Consider the following 16,823-nt stretch of genomic DNA (forward strand, 5'->3'; position numbering starts at 1 on the left):
AAAGTGTAAAAAAGAGTATAAAACTTTATAAATAGTTGTATCTTTCAATGAAAACATTGAAATTTTTTTAATATTAAGAATAGTTTTAAACACGACGCCGATGGCCTTTGTGCTTATTTTCTAAAAAAGTGTTCTATTTGTGTAGCTCCAATTTTAACTTTCATTTTCAATCTCTCTATTAAGGAGGGTATATTTATTAATAGATGGAAAGTAGCATCAATTACCCCAGTTTTTAAAGGTGGCAGAAAAGACGATGTAACTTGTTACAGGCCAATTGCTAAATTGTCGTGTGTTTCAAAAGTGTTTGAGCATGTTATTCACAAAAAATTGTTTTTTATTTGCAAATCATTTATTTCTCCCCATCAGCATGGATTTTTTTCAGGAAGATCAACTTCAACTAATTTGGTTCTCTTTACAGAATATTGCCTATCTGCCTTTGAACGTGGCTGTCAAGTTGAAGCCATTTACACAGATTTATCAAAAGCTTTCGATAAAGTATCACATTCTATATTGCTCGATAAATTACAAGAATTAGGGTTTCATTCCAATTTTCTTTCTTGGATCGCTTCATATCTTCACAACAGAGTGTGTACAGTAAAGGTGGAGAGTTTTGTATCTTCACCTTATATTCAAACTTCCGGTGTGCCTCAGGGTAGTATCTTGGGGCCACTTCTTTTTATTTTATTCATAAATGGCATTTCCTCATGCTTTTCAACATCTAGATTTCTGCTCTATGCTGATGATTTAAAAATATTTCATAAAATTGAGTCTATGTCTGATGTCTTCGATTTACAGAATGACTTGGACAATCTGCTGAGTTGGTGTATTAGCAACAAGCTTCATATAAATTTATCGAAATGTGCTCACGTCTCTTTTTACAGATTGCGTCATCCAATCCAAACTTCATTTAAAATTGGTAATTGTGTACTTAAAAAATCAACTTCAGTTCGCGACCTGGGTGTGATTTTTGATTTCTCCTTGTCCTTTGTTCCACATATTGACTATATAATACCTGATGCTTATAAGGTCCTTGCTTTTATTAAGAGAAATTGCTTTGATTTTTCTGATCCTAACACTTTCAAGATATTATATACAACTTTTGTTAGATCTAAGTTGGAGTATGCCGCCATCATTTGGGATCCTTATTGTATTTCGCATATCGGTCGTATTGAACGAATTCAAAAACTTTTTTCTAAATTTGCCCTTAGGCCTTTGTTTCCTTTGGAGCATCCACCATATCGGTCGCGATGTTTGTTACTGGGACTACAGAGTTTGGATTGCCGTAGAAAATTTCAGTCTGCTTTATTTATTTTTGATTTGATTAATAATCGTGTCGATTCTCCCGATTTGTTGGCTTTAGTTCCGTTTTCTGTTCCAGTAAGGAGTTTACGATTTACTGATTTATTTAGTATTAAATTTCATCGTTGCAATTATGCCCGCAATGGACCACTAACACGCTCATTTTTAAATTTAAATCGAATTAATTTAAATTTTCAAAAAGAATCGAAGCCAAGTATTGATTTTAGCACATCTAAAGAAGTATTTAGGTCAAGTTTATATTGCGCTTTTCCCCTAACATAGTTTTTGTAAATATATTTATATTTTTTGAATTTAATCTTAGTCTGTAAGGATATGAATTCCATTGACTATAATAATAAATAAAAATAAAATAAAAAATAAAAATGGTACACCTATTTCGGCCGATCTTTGAATACCATCCAACTGAGGTATATATATGCGGTGAAAATGCACCATTTATGAACACGTAGCAGCTATATCGAAATATTGTCCGATCTAGACCAATCCCTGCACGGGCGCCAAGGACCCAAGGCGGCTAACTGTTCTGCAATTCAGCGAAATCTGGTAATAAGGAAGCCGTTTATTGGCGAAGGATCGTAAATCGACAGATTGGTATATATAGCAGCTATATCCCAATATGATCCGCTTAACATGCCGTATTTTATATTCAGAAAGGATGTGTAGTAGGGCGAGTGGGGGTCTAATACAACATACTGTACTAAATTTCAGAAAAATCAAATTATAAACACGCAATTTCTAGGTGAAAGACCTTCGAGAGATGGGTTTAAGAGATATTCGCGTGAGCGATTTTCCACTCAACCCTCTCTCACGTTCACTAGAAAAAAAAAGTTACAAACGCACGACTTTTTTAAGTCGACTCACGTCACGCATGCCCACGAGATAAAAATTTTACATAAGCAGTACTCATGAGACAGTCACGACTCTCGAAAAACGCACGACTCACGGTGAAACACATATTTTAATACGAAGGGAATATCATGTTTTTCCATGCGTCTCAAAACATACAGCATTTGAACGTACGAATACTAACAGATAAAATTTATCTGCTCTGCATAATCACTTATTCGCTCTTTTCATTTTTATTCATCTGTAGACAGATTCATACGTTTCACACTGTATGATTTGAGAGCATGCAAAATTTTTGGTTTTCGTATTTTTTTAAGCTTTACCAATGAATTTCCAATGGTCATTCCATTAAGAAACAAAGATTCTTCTCTCATATCAATGATCAGATTTAAGTAAAGTCAATAATAAGGGGCCGACTTTTTTATGCCGAGTCCCAACAGCGTGCCGCATAGCGACACCACTTGGTAGAGAAGTTTTAACATGGCAAGATCACGTAGCGCAGAGGTTAGTATGTCCGCTTTGACTTCGTGTGCCACGGTGGCCTCCAGTCATTTCCCGTGAGTCATGAGTGTTTCGTGAGCGTCTCTTGGGCCGTGAGTGTCTCATGAGTCGTGAGCGTATCGCGAGTCCTGAGTGTCTCGTGAGTTTAGATTTTCTCGTGAGTTGTGATTTTCTCGTGAGTTGTGATATTCTCGTGACTTGTGATATTCTCGTGAGTTGTGATTTTCTCGTGAGTTGTGATATTCTCGTGAGTCGTGATTAGTGTCGTGGCCTCCAGTCATGATTTTCTTGTGAGTCATGAGTGTTTCATGAGTCGTATACGTCTCTTGGGTCGTAAGCATCTCATGAGTCGTGAGCGTCTAGTGGGTCGTAAGCGTATTGTGAGGCGTGAGTGTCTTATGAGTTGTGACTTTCTTGTGAGTTGCGATTTTCTCATGAGTCGTGATTAGTGTCGTGATTTCACTTACTCACGCTCGGAGAATTTTAATTCGATCACAGTCACGCACGATCACAAGATAGGAGTTTGATCTCACTCACGACTCACGTGACTCACGCGTGACATGACATCTCACGACTCACGTGCTCACCTCTTATGCCTCGTGAGTCGTTACTGTCTCTCTCGTGAGTCATGATTAGTGTCGTGAGCACGATTTCACTTACTCGCTCACGCACGGAGAATTTTTATTAAATCACGCTCACGGCCGATCACATGATTGGATTTCGATTCCACTCACGAATCACATAGCTCTCGACACACGTACTCCCCAAATAGGGTCCTATATGAACCATACGCAGCAAGGACGACGATGGGCATAACACAGCTCATAGTGCTTAATTTCAGAGAAATCGGGCAATAAATGCGGCTTCAATGGGCCTGAGATCCTATATCGGGTGACCTGTTTATGTGGGGGGCTACATCAATATATTCTGCAATCTAGACCATAATCGATGCCATGGCTAGAGGTTCTACGACCACTACTACGTGTATTATCATTGGGATTGTTTTTGAAATTAAAAAAAGCAATTCCATGGCAGCCGGTTGTACGTACCGTATTGACACGATGGAGTCCTTCATCGGCAAGGGCTGCTGCCTCAGTGTACAACACACTTCTACAACAACAACCATTGGGATTGCTAATCCAAAAACATAAGAAAATCACAGTGTACGAATAAACGCACAATAGTTGAGCGAATTGGCATACTAAATCTAGTGCGAAAAGCTCTTAGTTGGCATCCCTCGTGTTGTGTATAAAAATGGCAGGGGTGGTTCTCCCATCCAGATTGACTGACAGACTCGTCTTGAGGTTTCTTGTAGGTGGTTCAGCACAAATGTAGCCATTTGTTTGGTCATCAGCGACTTACAGTGAGGTGAAGAGTACAAACGATTTCACCTACAAAAACCTCATAATGAATTTGTCAGCCGATCTGGAAAAAACTCCATATTTTCTTGAGTGAAATCTTGTTTAGAGGAAAAGTACGAATCTGAAGGCACAGTTTGGGGCCAAGTTTTGAATTATAACACCCACATATATTGATAATACTTCTGAAGCGCATAAAAAGGGTAATTGTGTTCCGTATACATAGAGTTATGGTAGACTTAGATTCATATTGGACCACATTTCTGCATAGCTACCTTAAACATGGAATCCCCGATTTCACAACCTGGGTATTTTAGTTTTCGTCCGTTCAAATTTAGCACATTATTACTTTTTTTAGATTAATAACTGCATGCTTTAAAGTCTGCAATCGATTTGGCTGAAATTCCAATATTTTTTCTTTTATTTGAATAAATTGTCACTGTGCCTCATCGTGAATGCGATGAACATAAAATGGTAACAGCCTCTGACAATGGCATCTTTATGGCGAACAGTTTTGCACAAAATTTCCAAAGCAATGCAAATTTTTAAACTGCATTCACATATGAGTGGCTATTTGTGTGCTATTGAAGTTACACAAACAGTAGCGGAAGGGAAATAAAAAAAGCCCCTGGCAAGGCCTTAAATGGATATAGGGTGCGGCTGTTTTCCAATAAGAACTTCTGGCTTTTAATGTGAAAAAGCAAGGGCAAGCTAAATCATTTGAATTTGTATACCCTCCAACATAGAATGAGGGTTTACCAATTTCGTCATTCCGTTCGTAATGCATCGAAATATTGATCTGAGACCTAAACAAGTAAAAATGCGTAAATGTGCGGCCGGGCCGAACTTTGGCTACCCACCACCTCGAGTATATGTGTAAACCACTTTTCTTCATAGTTCGGTGAAAAAGGCATTATTTAGGCCCCCATAGAAGCTATAACGAAATATGGTGCGATTTACACCAAATTCGACACGGACATTGAGTGGTCCAATAAGTACAAGTCATTGTTCAACTTTGTACAACAAAATATTGGTCTTTTTGGTAGCCATATCCAAATATAGACCGATCTGAACCATATACGACATGGATGTCAATGGGCCTAACATAACTCACTGTCCAAAATTTTGGCGAATTGGACAATAAATGCGCCTTTTGTTAACCCAAAACCTTAAATCGAGAGATCGGTCTATATGGCAGCTATATTCAAATCTGAACCGATCACGGCCAAATTGAAGAAAGTTTTCGAGGAGCCTAACACAACTCACTGTCCCAAATTTTGACGACATCGTACAATAAATGCGCCTTTTATGGGCCCAAAACCTAAAATCGAGAGATCGGTCTATATGGCAGATATGTCCAAATCTGAGCAGTTATGGGCCAAATTGAAGGAGGATGTTGAAGTGCTCAACGCAACTCCCTGTCCCAAATTTTGGCAAAATCGGATAATAAATCGGTCTATATGGCAGATATGTCCAAATCTGAACCGATATGGGCCAAATTAAAGGAGGATGTTGAAGTGCTCAACGCAACTCCCTGTCCCAAATTTTGGCAAAATTGGATAATAAATCCGCCTTTTATGGGCCCTAGACCTAAAATCGAGACATGGGCCTATATGGCAGCTATATCCAAATCTGGACCGATCTGGCCGAAATTACAGAATGATGTCAACTGGCCAAACACAACTCAATGTCCCAATTTTCAGCAAAATCGGATAATAAATGTAGCTTTTATGGGTTTTAGACCCTAAATCGGCGGATCGGTCTATATGTGGGCTATATCAAGATATACTCCGATATAGCCCATCTTCGAACTTAACATGTTTATGGACAAAAAAAGAATCTGTGCAAAGTTTTAGCTCAAAATCTCTCTTTCTAAAGACCGTAGCGTGATTTTAACAGGCAGACGGATGGACATGGCTAGATCGTCTTAGATTCTTATGATGATCAAGAATATATATACTTTTTAGGGTCGGAAATGGATATTTCGAAGTATGGTCCAAATCAGCCCATAACCTGATATAGCTCCAATATTAACCGATGTCCAGATTTGACTTTCTGAGCCTTCAAAAGGCGCAATTACCAACGATTATTGAAAAAACTTGCCTAATGCGGTCCATGGTGAAGGGTATATAAGATTTCACCACGCCGAACTTAATGCGCTTTTGTTTGTTTCATTTTCGAGACGAGCTCAATGATCGGAGATTTTCTTTGCAAATGAAAAAGGAAAGCCAGAGATCGCCACTCACACCAACCACTATGGAACGCATTTCGTAATTTTGTTACAATTAATCATCAGTCATATTAGGCGTGAAGTCTTCAAGGGCAGTAGGTTTGTATGTTGTGCTTATATCGAATTTATTGCGATAACGCCTTGATGACCACGCTAACCACGCTCGACAGCCCTGTCTATTAGCTGTACTTTTCCCAATGCATGTTTTTTTCTTGTGTAATGGCAAATTTTTTGTCTACACAGTTACACTACTCCCATGGTATACACATAATGCTGTGCATCCGTTGGAAGCAGTATAGATGGTCGAATGCTAGACAACGGAAACGGCCCTCGGTGTTACTCCGAGTGCCTAGGTTCGAAGTCCAACCGGGCTATGGCGAATATTTTCATTTTTGAAGTTTTTTGCCTCTTAAGGCGAAGATCATTAAATATCACATTTTTTGTTTGTTTATTTTATTTATTGTGCTTGTACATTAACAAGATCTCAATTTTCTTATAAAACAAAAAGTATTAAACAATTTGACTGCAGTTTCCGGGATTTCATCCCTTCAACAGTTTTATGAGCTTACATAAAAATGACCTAAATGAGACCACGTTGCTCATAACTCTGAAGAAAGCTATCGCTCTATCATCACGAAGAACTCAGTAATGGGTTACAGATGCTTCATCCATTATTTTAATGTTGTTTTCTAAGTGAAGCGCTTACTCTGCATTCCTAATTCTGAACAGCAAAAGGCCTTCCTAATGCAGACTTCGGTTATAGGACAAATTCATACACTTTCATGTACCCATGCCAATACAAATGAAATGCAAATTTGTTGGTACTTCAGTTTCTTTCTCCTCTCTCTCTCTCTTCACTGAATCAATTCAAACTCTCATATTTCGCTTTGTAGAACTGCGGCAACACAGCCATTGGCCAAGACGAAGAGAAAGAGAAGGAAGCGCATTTGCACACAATATATGTGTATATATTAAATTTGGAAGGAGATCTTAAGTCCTTTTCCGTATGCAAGTCAGTGTCTGCATGAAAGAGGAGCTGCAGTGTAAGCTGATGGGCTTGGGCTCCATAGAATGGCAAATAAAATTCATAACATGTTACTTGTGGTTGCTTCCAACACCCACCCTGCTACCTGCCCCTGCCAGCTTTACTATATACTACGTATGTAAATTGCTGTGTCATAATTTGTGGCAATTGAATGCAGGAAGCAAGAAATGCAGTTGCATACGTTCCCCTCCCCCTGACCACTGGTCTTGGTCAACGTGTTGTCCAGAGATAAGTGGGTAGGGTAGCGTGTAGGAGGAGTAAAGCGAATTGACTGGTCAAACTAGCTGGACCTAGAATGGGGTAATATGAACCCCCTTTTTATTTATTTATTTTTTTTTTTTTTGAAGTTATTTGGTATTCACATTTTGTACAAATGCCGAAATTTTTTATTTATTTACATTCCATGTTATTGTTGCTGGTTGTTTTGTAAAAATTTTGGGGCTTCAGTATACATATGTGAGTATGCACCCATTTCAATATGAAAAGATTTATTTGTTGCAAATGGACTCTTTACGAAAATTTCTATGTAAATTAAATTTTAACAAAAGCCTCAAGCAAAATAAAACTTAAAGAATTTCTTTAAAAACTAAAATTTAAAGGAAATTGTTCCACAATTTGCGACAAAACTAAAGAAAATGAGAGTGGATTGCCCCCTGAAGGTGCTCAAAGAGTCATCGATCGGTAAATCGAGTTAATTGAAGCTATATCGGGTTTTTGGTCGATTTGGATGGAACGTGACATTAATGTTGGAAGTCATTACAAAACTCAATAAACACAAAATTTTCACAGACGGACGGACATGTTAAGGTCGGCTTACCTTATAGATTATAACAAAATTCTCGTATGAATATTCCATTAAGGAACAGGGAATACTTCTCTTATAAAGGATAATTTTTTAAGAGGTTTAGGAAAGTTAAAAAAAAAAAATAAAATTTAGAAAAATCCATGAAATCTTTATTTAAATCGATATGACGGTCCATATAATTCAATGTTTGAAGATTATTTCATGCAAGTGTTGACCCTAACTGCGCCTCAAATGATCCCTTAAATTAGTCCAATCTTGGCATACTCTTTCCAACATTATGGTCGGTATCTCACGAATAAATGCTTCAATGACGTCTTCCAATGCCTCAATTGAAGCGGGCTTGTCTGTATGGACATAAGTTTTAACATAGCCTTACAAAAAGAAGTCAAAAGGTGTAAAATCGTACGATCTAGGCAGCCAATTGACCGGTCCCGAATGTGAAATAATATGTTCATCGAACTCGCCTCTAAATAAGTCCATTGTCACGCGTGCTGTATGTGGCACCATCTTGGTGAAACCACACGTGATGCAAGTCAAGCTTTTGGGCAAAAAAAAAGGTTGAATATGATCTCACGATAGCGCTCAACACTCACAGGCCATACGGTCCAATGATGCCACCAGCCTATAAATCAGCACCAAACTGCGACTTTTTCTGGATGCATTTGGAGCTCTAGCAATGCTTCTGGCTGATCTTCACTCCAAACTCGAAAATTCTGCTTATTTACGTACCCATTGAGACAAAAATGAGCTTCGTCCAAAAAATGGACTTTCTTACCAGAGCAGGCATTTTGATAATAAAATTCAAAAATTTGCAAGCATTGTTCGTTTGTAAGATGATTCGCATCATCTTTAAAGAAGTACGTTCCAATGATTCCACCAGCCCATAAACCGCATCAAACTTCGACTTTTTCTGGATGCATTTGTAGCTCTTGCAATGCTTCTGGCTTATCTTCACTCTAAAATCGACAATTCTGCTTATCTACGTACCCATTAAGCCAAAAATGAGCTTTGTCGTAAAATAGAAGAACCACGCTTTCGTAACAGAGCAGGCATTTTGATGATAAAATTCAAAAATTTGCAAGCATTGTTCGTTTGTGAGACGATTCATAGTTAAATTATAGACCAAACTGAACAAGTTTGACAGTGAAACAAAACACGAAACGTGCGTGAGCTATTTTTAAACCAGTTTTGCCAAAAAGATAATAGCTAGTGGGGTGGCTAAGTGGGCCGTTCGACCCCAAATGGTTATATATATCTATAATGTCAATTTGGGACTCAAATGCAAGGTATTTGAGAGTTGAAAACGGATCTGATATTCAAATATGGGACTTAACGCATTTACCGGCTATGCCAACATGGAATCGGATGTCCAAGTGTGGCACCAAGTGGTTGGGAGACCGCTAAAACAATCCCAAAACTGACATATTTAGCAACATGGCAAAATTGGACTCAAATAGCAGGTCTTTAAATGTGGATCACGAATCTGATTTAAACTTTTGGGACCTATTGTCTAGGGAGCAGGCCACTCCCATAACACCCCCATATAGGATGTACTTGCCGACTTTGGCAATATGGGACTTAAATAAATGGTATATGAGTGTGAAGTAGCATGGTGTGATTTTTTCAAGGCCTAGCAATATGGGACTCAAATGAAAGTTGTTTGAAAGTAGAAAACGAATTTGATATCAAATTAGAGCCAAGAGATTGGGAGCGCCCCATACCACAAACTTCCCTAAACCAATGATAATATGGGGCACAAATAAAAAATATTTGAGACAAGAGAACGATGGTGATATTTTTTCAGAGCTAAGAATCTGTGTGGCTCAATTGAAAAGTATTTGAAAGTAGAGTAAGAATATATACCCATATTGCGGGGACATCTGAGTCCCCATGGGAATATCGGGCTCAAACAAAGACTGGAGTACATCTTACATCCAAACTTATATGATCCTATTCCCCGAGCGATCTCGGGGGATTGGGTCATAAAAAAAATATATAAAAATTAAAAACAAATAAAAAAATTCATAAAAGTTAAAAATGAAATGAATGCATGAAATAAAAATGAATGAATGAATGAAAAATTAAAAAAATCAAACAAAAACAAAGTTTTGCTTAGTAGGCAAACAGCAAAAAAGTAAATGACCCATCTACCCATATTAGTATTTTTTAAATATAGATATCGTTTTCAGTTCCATAGCCAATTTTCCCCCAAAAATGACGTTGGATGTTATTGTCGACTTAATCGTGTATAAAATAAACACAAACAGTGAACATTTTTACCAAAGACTCAAATCTTGTTTAGATATCACTCCTTTCCCACATAAATTTTATGCCCATAAATTTTACTTACAATCTCTGACAGATTCCGAATGATCCTCCACACGAGCAAGAATATGAAGCCTCTATTTACCTAAAATAAAAAAGAAATTGAAATATGTTAGGAAAATTTACGAAACAAATTTCTTAAAAAACGCTTAAGACTTTAATCACTTAAATAATGTCTATTTCTGCTTGTCGGTATTTTTCTTGGTATTAAGGCTGATTTGTAGTCAATTATGCAGCAGATTTCCACAAATTGTATTTGGTTGTTAAAAAATTTTGAAATGCTGAAAATAATAAAATTAGTATAACAGTATTCATAGGTAACTTTGATGTCGTTCATACGTTCAAAAGCACTCGTGGTGATTTTTATAACCAACACCACAACTGTGTTACAGGGTATATAAATAAACCGATCGACTTAGAATAACTTCCCCATTCCAATTAGCCAAGTCCGTATGTCTGTTCATGTAAGATATTTTGGTGATCAAGGTACAAGTCGTAGGATTATGGAGTAGGTTAGGTTGATAAGAGGGTGCGGATATTAATCCGCCCCATGCCACATACACATAAGCCAGTAATCTAAAAGTAAACCAGTTTAAATTTATATATACTAAATATATTTCTAAGTCGGACCGTGGGACATATGGTTTTTAAAGGCCAAAGGCAATAAATCCTTCGAATAGTGTAAGTGACCCACCTTAATATCGAATCCATAGTCGTAAGTATTTTTCCTCTACGTAAGCTCAGACAAATATTGACAGTGAATTTTCATGGTTGTTTTATGACAAATCTGTGTTGAATTGATTAAAGTGCAACAAAAACAATGACCAGCCATGGCAGCAAATCGAATCGTTTAAAGTGTTAATTGAATTGTTCCAAACGAACGCAGGTGTTTTTAAGTATCTCCTGATGTATTGTGATTGCATCAATGCAAGTGTGTGTGTGTGGGAGTGTGTGAGTGTCTATTTGCTTTTTTTTTTTAATCGCAATGCTATCCTCTCTGGACGTATCGCTTTTTATTTCGCGTCTATTTTTTGTTGTTTTTGTTGCTTTTGTCGCAGGTGCTGTTGCGACTAAAAATAAACAAATTGCTCAATATGGGGGCGATGAAATCGTGTCCAGCCTTATCCAATATCTACGAACATTGAGGGAATCATCTATTTTAGCTGACATTAATGGACCCCATGGAGAGAGAGAGAGAGAGACGGATGGAAGCAATGAAGCAATGGCTTGAAAGTTTCAAAGGCTCTTCAAATATTGATTGTAATTACTGGGCTTATCAGTTGCACTTCAAGCATATAATTTATGCTATTTAATTTGTCAATCTGGCATTGCATTTACTAAACCAAACATTCGATGTGTTGCTACACCCAGATTTAAATCTCCTATTCAGGGCTTATATAGAGAAAATTTAAAAATACATCAGTCTTCTTCTTTTTTTTTACTTCTAGGCAGTGGGCAAGGAAACAAACCAGTAAGGAAAGGCAAAAGATGGGCGATGCCGACTCTACAATACTCTACACCTACTCTTTAAGTACAAAGTGGGAGCTACAACTAATTCTGAACCAATTTTGATGGACCTAGGCGGATGTTTCCATATGGGATTCATTTACAATTCGAGAAAATATGTTCAAACTTTAATAAATATGGTTGACAAATGACAACATTATCCAAAATCTGGCAAACATATATGTGGGAGCTATATCTAAATCTCAACTGATTTCGAGCAAGCTGCTCAGGTGTAGTGGTAGTCGTCGTTGAAAACGTTGTACAAAATTTTGGCAAGATTAGTCAATAAATGCGCCTGCAGTGGCTCTAGAAGTGAAAATCGGGCCATATACATACATGACAGATATTTCTAAATCTGGACCGATTTCACCAGTAATATTCAGAGTCATAAGAAAATCCTTCCTGCCAATTTTCGAGAGAATCGGTTACCAAATGAGCACTTTATTGCAATATTTCTCAAAATCGGACAAACTTATACATGGTAGCTATATCTAAATCTGAACCGATTTCTAGCAAACTTCTGAGACATTGTGGTAGTCGTCGAGAAAAGCGTTGTGCACAATTTTGGCAAAATTGGTCAATAAATGCGCTTGCAGTGGCTCTAGGAGTGAAAATCGGGCGATATATATATGAAAGTTATATATAAATCTGAACCGATTTCTATAAAATTCGCCAGTAAAGTCGGGATTCATAATAAAATCCTTCTTGCCAAATTCCAAGAGAATCGGTTGACAAATGCCCATTTTATTGCACGATTACGGTCACGTCACGGGAGCTATATCTAAATATGAACCGATTTTATCCAATTTCAATAGGCTTTGTCTCTAGGCCGAGAAACATTGCTGTACCAAATTTGAAGACGATGGGATGAGAACTGCGACTTGTAGTTTGTAAACAAATAAACATGGACAGACAGAGGGACATAACTAAATCGAATCAGAAAGTGATTCTGAGTCGATCGGTGTACTTATCAATGGGTCTATCTCTCTCTTCCTTCTGGGTGTTACACACAAATGCACTAAGTCATAATACCCTGTACCACAGTAGTGGTGTAGGGTATAAAAAGTGGAAATGAATAGTTCTGCTGTTAAAGCTATTTTGCAGTCATTAAGCTATAACAGCATTGCAAACTACTGCTGTAATAGCAGTAGTTCTGCTGTTATAGCTAAGTGTTTGCAATTTCAGAACAGCAATATAACTGCTGAAGAGTCTGTTGTTTGCTGCAAATGACTGCTGCTTAATTCATGATTGGGTTGTTGGCATTTTTCTCCTTCCAATAAATAAAATAAAATGAAAGCGAATTTTTTGAAAGATAGGATCGCAACCAGTAGTAACTGGCAAACATATATAGAAGCCCAACTTTTCACGGAGCACGCGTGGGATGCGAAACAAAACACTATTCGAGTGATGAAAAAGAGCAATGAACAAGTAAAAGAGTGCTAAGTTCGGCCGGGCTAAATCGTATATACCCTCCACCATGTATCGCATTCAGTCAAGTTCTATGAATGACTTTTTCGAATAGAAAAACACCAGTCATGGAAAAACACCACCTCCGAAATTTCAGGCAAATCGAGTAATAATTGCGCCCTCCAAAGGCTAAAAGAGTCAAACTGGGAAGTTGGTTTATATGACAGCTATATCAGGTTATTTACCGATTTAGACCATACTTGGAACAGTTGTTAGCAGTCATGCCAAAACAACATGTGCAAAATTTCAACCGTATTGGATAAGAATTGCGCCATCTAGAAGCCCAAAAAGTCTAATCAGGAGATCGCCTATATCAGGAAATGAACTGATTTAGACCATGCCTAAACCAGTTGTTGGAAATCATAATGAAACACATCATGCAAAATTTCGGCCAAATCGGATAAGAATTGCGTCCTGTAGAAGATCGAGAAGTCAAGTCCCAAGATCGGTTTATATGGCAGATATATCAGGTTATCAACCGATTTCATCCATACTTAGCACGGTTGTTGGAAATCATAATGAATTACGCCCTATAGAGGCTCAAGAAGTCTAATCGGGAGATCTATTTATAAGGGGGCCATATCAGTTTATGGACTGATTTATAATATACTTGGTATAGTTGTTGGGTGTTATACTAGACCACTTCATGCTAAAATTCAGCGAAATCGGTTTGAATTGCGCCCTCTAGAAGGTCTAGAAGGCAAGACTCAAGGTCGGTTTATATGGCAGCTATATCAGATTATCAACCGATTTAGACCGTACTTAAAACAGTTTTCGGAACACTACGTTCTAAATTTCAGCTAAATCGGCTAAGAATTGCGTCCTCTAGAAGCTCAAGAAGTCAAGATTCAAGATCGGTTTAAATGGCAGCCACATCTGTTTAGTGTCATAAAAAACGTCACATTGCAAAATAGATAAGAATTGCGCCCTGTAGAGTCTCAAGAAGTATAATCGGCAGATCGGTTTATATAGGAGCTAAATCAAAACATAAACCGATATGGCCCATTTATAATCCCAACCGCCCTATACTTATAAGAAGTATTTGTACAAAATTTCAAGTGCCTAGCTATACTCCTTCGAAAGTTAGCGTTCTTCGACAGACGGATTTCACATCACCTTTATTTCAAACGAAAATGAGAAGTAAAAATCAGTAAATCGATTTATATAGAAGCAATATCAATGCATTGACCAAATAAAACCAATGTTAATAAAGTCAGTTGGAAGTCATAAGAAAAATTGTTGTACAAAATGTTAGTCTTATCGGATGAAAATTGCGCCCTCTGTAGGCGCAATGTATATTAATTCAGTATCGGATTGCTTATTTTTGTCTCTTTCGCGATTTTTGCGGGTTGTTAGGGTCAATATGTTTAAAAATGCAAATAAAACAAGTTTATTTCATCCTTTTCTCTACGGTTTCGTCGGCTTTTTTCCGACTTTTTCAAGAGTTTGCAGCGAAAAATTTAAAACTAATATCACAGAACTATGTTTACACTCTAAACTATTGCAACGAAATACTGTAGCTTTGTATTATCTTTATCCTCTTTCGTGTTCATTGACTCTCTATACTCTGTTGTATACGTAAACTTTCAAGAGTATACCTCTTATTTTCATTTCTCTCACATCGTAGACACGTTTTCGCGGTATATTCGCAGAAGTACGACCTACCAATATATAGCCCTTGATGCCTCCACACCTAATATGACCGCTGAGTTATTCTAACCAAATGACGAAACGCATTCCATAGTGGGATGTGTGTGATGTAATATCTGGTTTTTCTTCTCCATTGCCAAAATCTCCGATCATTGAGCTCGTCCCGAAAGGGAAACAAACGACAAATAATGACTTTTTATTTGTTATTGTCTCAGATGTAAATTTTTTTAAATTACAAATGAATAGGCTCAATTGGTATACTTCCCCTACTTGTTACGGCGAAGGCTATGGAAAAAAAACTTCAAATGACTAATACCTGCTATCATTGGGCACTCCTTTCCCCTTGAGTGTTTTTGCGTGTAATTTCTGCAAACTATGATAAATCGAGCATTGAATGCATGTGGAAAACATTGCAAAACATTTGGGAAATTTTACACACACGCCGTGTACCCACTCACACACAGAGTTCAGTTAGTTTCGCAACTTAAATGCTTTTAATTTCAAACTTTGCCCTTTATCATTTGATCTTCTTTGGCGGTGCTTTAGCAGCATTTGAGTTGCGTTGCGTTGCGTTGCGTGGCATTGTGTTGCTGTGCTGTGCATTAATCACAATCATTAATCATTTGGTGAGCGGAGGTGCATTGTAACTTTGTTACGGCTTCCTGCGCTCGGTTAGAGAAAACTCCAACATTGTTGGAGAAAGATGTGTCTCCTGTGCACTTCCCTTTCCGCTTTTGTGCGTGCAACACGCATTTTCCGGTTCCTTCGTTCGTTTGCACTCATATACCCATGCACCCTCACACAGGCACACCAAGGCATCTGCTGTTAGAAGTCATGTTTGCAATCTCACATGCATGTACTTAAGTTTAAGTTAAACTTTTGTTTTACCCACAGAATAAATTTCCTTTAATTTTATTTTTATTTCTAACCTTAATACAATTAAAAGTTTAACACAGTTATGCTAAATATTCTTCAGTACTTCAGGATAACTTAAATAGAGCATAATAGGAAAGACTGTATATTGTAAATTGTAAATTTACCCACAAGCATTTCATTAATTAGGAACCGGGGAAATTTTTGTTATATCAAATTTAGCTCAATCGTTGAGCGACACCGTTTAACATGGCTCAATATCCAGATGGCCACCCCTGATAATCTCACCAAGATTCGAACTAAGGCATTTGCCGTCAAAGGTGGACTATTACCCTTGGCTTCATATTCCGATGACCACTCCTGATAATCTAACCAAGATTCGTATCAAGGCCTTTGCCGTCAAAGGTGGACTATTACCCTTGGCTCCATATCCAGATGTCCACTCCTGATAACCTCACCAAGATTCGAATCAAGGCATTTGCCGTCAAAGGTGGACTATTAACCTTAATCATCATTCTATTGACTTGACAAAAGATGGAACGTAGAATGGTATCTAAATCACATTTTGGTAGAAATGACAGATACATAAATGCCTCCAGATCTTATAAAAACCATATTTCTAGACAGGAGTTGGTGGAACAAGTACAATGTCGCAGGTGGTATTCTTTCCTATAAAGGTTCGTTCAAAATATGGCTTACGTTAAAGTTTAAGAAGGCCATCGTGTGCACCTACGACTCTGAACGCCTGCGTTCGAATCCTGGCGAGAACATCAGACCAATTTTCAGCGAAGGTTATCCCCTCCGAAAGTTATTGGGAAAATTGTGTCTGAGCCAAAAATCCTTTGGCCAATAAGAAGTTCCGATTCCTTTAAGTCGCCAGGACCTAATGGTGTATCA

The 16,823-nt window shown here is 37.7% G+C and overlaps 1 protein-coding gene across 5 annotated transcripts in view; it reads right to left on the reverse strand.

Annotated features, from left to right (window-relative positions):
- The window catches only part of LOC106082853 (uncharacterized), a 501,629-nt gene that overhangs the window by 108,240 nt on the left and 376,566 nt on the right, over nucleotides 1–16,823 (reverse strand). The window contains exon 8 of one of the 5 annotated variants that reach the window (XM_013245586.2): nucleotides 10,456–10,515. The exons of the other annotated variants lie outside the window; for them this stretch is intronic. The gene's annotated coding sequence lies outside the window, so the exon portion shown is untranslated. The remainder of the gene's footprint in view (nucleotides 1–10,455; nucleotides 10,516–16,823) is intronic. 5 annotated transcript variants of the gene reach the window in all.

Source organism: Stomoxys calcitrans, chromosome 3, assembly GCF_963082655.1.
Source record: "Stomoxys calcitrans chromosome 3, idStoCalc2.1, whole genome shotgun sequence".
NCBI classification, from domain to species: Eukaryota; Metazoa; Arthropoda; class Insecta; order Diptera; family Muscidae; genus Stomoxys; species Stomoxys calcitrans.